We start from the raw sequence: 4,825 nt of genomic DNA, 5'->3' as shown, positions 1-4,825 counted from the left end.
AAAGGATTTATTGAGAATGAACTCACATCCTGGCATGAGAAACAAAATTTCAACATACTAAAAGCTAGCTTAAAGGAGGGTCTTAGCCTGGCTGGCATGGCTCAGTGGTTGAACCAGGAGGTCGTGGTTTAATACCCGATCAGATAGCTTCTCGGCCTTTTGGCTAAGATCAAGTGTAGTATCTGTTCTTATCAGTTTAATACCCGATCAGGGCATGTGCCTGGGTTGCGGGCTCGATCCCCAGTGTGGGGCATGCAGGGGACAGCCAATCCATGATTCTCTCTCATTTTTTTTCTTTTTCTTTTAATTATTTTTTTGTTATTTATTTTTTCTCTCTCATTATTGATGTTTCTATCTCTTGCTCCCTCTCCCTTCCTCTCTAAAATCAGTAAACACAACACAACAAAACAAAGCACAACAAAACACAACACAACAAAACACAAAAAACAGGGTTCTTATAGCAATTTATATTGTCTTACTGGGATCTTTAAAACATATTAAGCTTAAATATTTCTGGTCTTCCCTGCCTGTCTCTTCTCTTAGGTTTGACTGCTTTGCTTCCTCTGTGACCTTTCTATTCCTGCCCCATCCAACTTAGGCGAGGCTGTGACTTCTGTATCAGGGCCTTTATTATTAGTGGGCAGTTCTGCTCCTTGTCTGCAATTGCTCAGCATCCTTTTCAAGTGCCCAATTGCTACTCATCTATCAAAAGAGGTCTGCTCACATTGACACTTCTTGTGAAATGCCCATTTTTCTCAGGAATTGGGTTCTCTTTCCACTTGTCGGACCCTGCAGCTTTCTTTTCTTATCTCTTCTCTGAGCCTTGTGTGTTTTGGAGAGCTGTCTTATTAAGGAGATTAAGGATATTTTTCTTTTGTAGAAAGGGTAACCTCTCGATTAGAGTCTGGTTGTCCCCCAGTGAATAGATACCTACATGCTTTCTGCAGAAGAGCAGCCAGCATCACTTGACTCTGGCAGGTGTTTCTTGCCCCCTGTGAGGTATGCTCCATTAACTCTCCTCTAGGGTGTAAACTCCTGGGGGCAGGAGCTGGGTTTCATTTATCTTGTTATCTTGTTTCATTTATCTTGTTATCTCCTATAACATTTAGCATGGAAGCGCTGCGTCATTCTTATAATGGTTTAATTCAGTCACAATTTATTTTTTTAAATGTTTTTATTGGTTTTTAAAGAGAAAGGGGGAAGGATAGAGAGATAAAAGCATCGATAAGAGGGAAGCATCATCGATGAGCTGCTGCCTGCACAGCCCCCAATAGGGACTGAGCCCACAGCCCAGGCTGGAAATGTGCCCTGACTGGAAATGGAACTGGCGACCTCTTGCATCCTGGGTGGACATTCAACCACTGAGCCACGGCGGTCAGGCAGCCACAATTTATTAAGTTCCCAAGAACCAGACGTGACCTGATGCTAAGGATACCAGACAAATACAGTTTCTGTCTTCATAGAAATTACTTGCCTTGTGTTGGAGGTTGGGATCCATGAAAGAGTGGCAGAGAGTTGATGACTGAGTTGGGTGATCGGCAACTAGGGGAGCATTGTACTATTCTCTTTACATTTCTGTATTTGAATATTTTCATAATAAAAAGTTCAGAAAGATAGAAAATGGGGAAAATGTCCTGTGCACAATTGAACTCTTGAGAAATAGTTTAGAAAACTGATAAAGCAATCAAGCAGTGTTATGAACTAAATGTTTGTGTGTGTCCCCCACCCCAAGTCATATGTTGAAGTCCTAACCCCTAATGTGTTAGTGTTTGGAGACTGAGTCTTTGGGGGTTGAATAGGTTTAAATGACAGTCACCCTTTCTGCCACCTGAGGATACAACCAGAGGTGGCCACCTGCAATCCAGGAAGAGAGCTCTCATCGGAACCTGACCACTCTGGCACCCTGATCTTGAACTTCCAGCCTCAAGGGTTGTGAGATATAAATTCGCGGCATTTAAGCAACTGAACCCATTGTAGCTTGTGATGGCAGTTTGAGCTAAGACAACCAGTGACCAGAAGTAAGAAGAGGAATCCATGACTCGAAGGCCACCGACACCCTATCTACAGTGAGCTGAAGCCTGAAATTCACCTTTACAGGCTGAGAGGAGGGTTGGTACCTGAAGCCCAGAGGAGGCTCTAATGTTCTCCTCTTCGCTGTTTGTAGGATCTGTAGCTTAGAGTGTAGCTACACCACAGCCAAGTGATGAATACACTGGCGAAATCCTACAAAAAGCGGCCTCGTCACTCTTGCTCTAATATGTTCAGAACTTCCCCCAACTCAGAAGTAGTGGATAGGGAAGGAGGAAATCAAGTCTTTAGCCTCCTTTGTTTTATAAATTTCTTCGCTTTCTCCCTCAAAAATCTCGACAAGTCTGATGAAGGCTCCATAGTTGCAGTTGATGAAGTTGCTTGCAGCCTCTGGGCAGTGGTGGAAAGAAGAGTAAATAAGGCTGCCATTGCCTCTGCCTCAACTCAGAATTAATAAATTAGAATTACTGGGCACATTCCCTCTGTGATTATTAATCTATAATATAGACAGTAAAGATTAAGAACCACTGGTTTACGCCCGTTCTTTGGTTACATTCAGATAGCGAGCTTATAAACCTTGAAACGTATCTTCCTTACGTTTCATTTGATTTACTTGTCACTTAGCTAGATTGTGGGTTATTTTCTCTCCCCCAAAACAGGAGACTGAAAAATCTTTTCCACCTTGGGAAATCCTAAAGGGTTCCACTTCTAAATCATTGAGGAGTCATCTTTAAAATGAACTCAGGATCAGGGACAATCAATTTTTCTCCTACCCCCATAGCTTCCTCCTCACGTATTAAAGATGCCAAGAGAGCACCTGTCTTGTTTTGTGGGAAGGCAGAGTGTTGCCTATGGCAAGAGGCCCCTTGAGATTTGTTGCTGTAAGTTCACTGAACAACCTGGCAACAGTCTTTGCAAGGCTCTTCAGTGGGCAAGGGCTGTGGAGAATCTAGGTCTATCACATGCTCAGCTACCACCTGTTCCTGATTTTTCCTGGAAGGCTAAGGGACTCTGAGCAATCTACTTGCCAGGGGAAGAGTTAAGGATTCTCGGTCTCCTTTGGACCCCTGGGGCAAGCGCAAGCACAGAGAGGTTTTCTTTGGAAAAAGCAGAGGCAATAGCTTTTAGGCAGAGGTGTAGGCGAAGGGCAGGAATCACCGGCCCTGGAGGCTTGCTCCCCAGCTCGTACTCTGGCGTAGTGAGGTTAAAATGGCTCTGCTCAAACTCTGTCTGCAGGTTGGGTGTTGGAGAATTCGTAGTTGAATGTTTGCTTGATGACTTGTGAAGTAAAAGGCACCTTTCAACATTGAAACATGCATGGTGAGTGGCAACAGGGCACGCCACGGCCAGGCGCTGCCACCTCGGTGATATCCGTGATTTCAGTCTACTGATGGTTTTGTTATTGGAAATGACTATATTACAGAAATTTTTGCTGGCTTTTTAGGGTTCACCTGCAAACATAGGGGCTCCAGCTCCCTGAAAATCCCCTTCCCTCAATATTCCTGGCATCTTCATGGGCCAATATAATTTATCCACAAAGTATCCACAGTGTTCCATCAAGATCTGCTGCTGCTCTGAGCTGACCTGTCAAACTGCCTCCTGTGGTGCTGCTTGGCAGGGCAGCTCCCGCCTGGGTGGGCCACTGCTCGGATGGGACCAACACACACTGCTGCCTCGGTGCTGTGCTGTGTCCTTGCTGGAGACACCCAGCTCACACGCTTGTGCCTCTCCACTTCTCCTGGGTGCTCTGGCTCTTTCCCATGCTATACCCAGAGCCTCCTGGATGAAAAAGCTATCTGTAGTAGAGTAGGGAATTTCTCTCACTCATCCTGTCACACACTCATAGAGGGTCCCAAAACATGTTGTTTGAGCCCTAGTGTGTTACAAAGAAAGCAAAACAGCTCTTTCAATGTCTACATAAGGCTTGGCTTTTCAGTAAAACTGTCATTATTCACAGATGACATGATACTATACATAGAAAACCCTAAAGACTCTATCAAAAATTATTAGACTTAATAAATGAATTTGGCAATGTAGCAGGATACAAAATTAACATCCAGAATTCTATGGCATTTTTATACACCAATAATGAATTGACAGAAAGAGAGATTTAAAAAAACAATCCCATTTACCATTTCATCAAAAAAAAATTAAGATACCTAGGAATAAAATTAACTAAGGAGATAAAAGACCTGTACTCAGAAAACTACAGGACACTGAAAAAAGAGATAGAGGAACACATAAACAGATGGAAGAACATACTGTGCTCATGGATTGGTAGAATCAACTTCATTAAAATGTCCATACTACCCAAAGCAATCTATAGATTCAATGCACTCCCCATTAAAATACCAACGGCACATTTCAAAGACCTAGAACGAACTCTCCAAAAATTCATCTGGAATAAAGAAGACCTCGAATAGCTGCAGTAATCCTGAGAAAGAATAACAAAGTAGGAGGGATTTCAATACCAGATATCAAGCTATATTACAAAGCCACTGTTCACAAATCTGCCTGGTACTGGCATAAGAACAGACAAATAGACCAATGTAATAGGATAAAGAACCCAGAAATAGACCCAAACCACTATGCTCAATAAATATTTGATTTGACAAAGAAGGCAAGAGTGTACAATGGAATCAAGGCAGACTCTTCAATAAATGGTGTTCGGAAAATTGTACAGATACATGCAAAAAAATGAAACTAGACCACCAACTTACACCATACACAAAAATAAACTCAAAATGGATAAAGGGCTTAAATGTAAGATGGGAAACCATGAAAATCTTAGACTGTT

Source organism: Myotis davidii, unplaced genomic scaffold (assembly GCF_000327345.1).
Source record: "Myotis davidii unplaced genomic scaffold, ASM32734v1 scaffold97, whole genome shotgun sequence".
NCBI classification, from domain to species: Eukaryota; Metazoa; Chordata; class Mammalia; order Chiroptera; family Vespertilionidae; genus Myotis; species Myotis davidii.
This window is presented reverse-complemented; position numbering follows the sequence as displayed.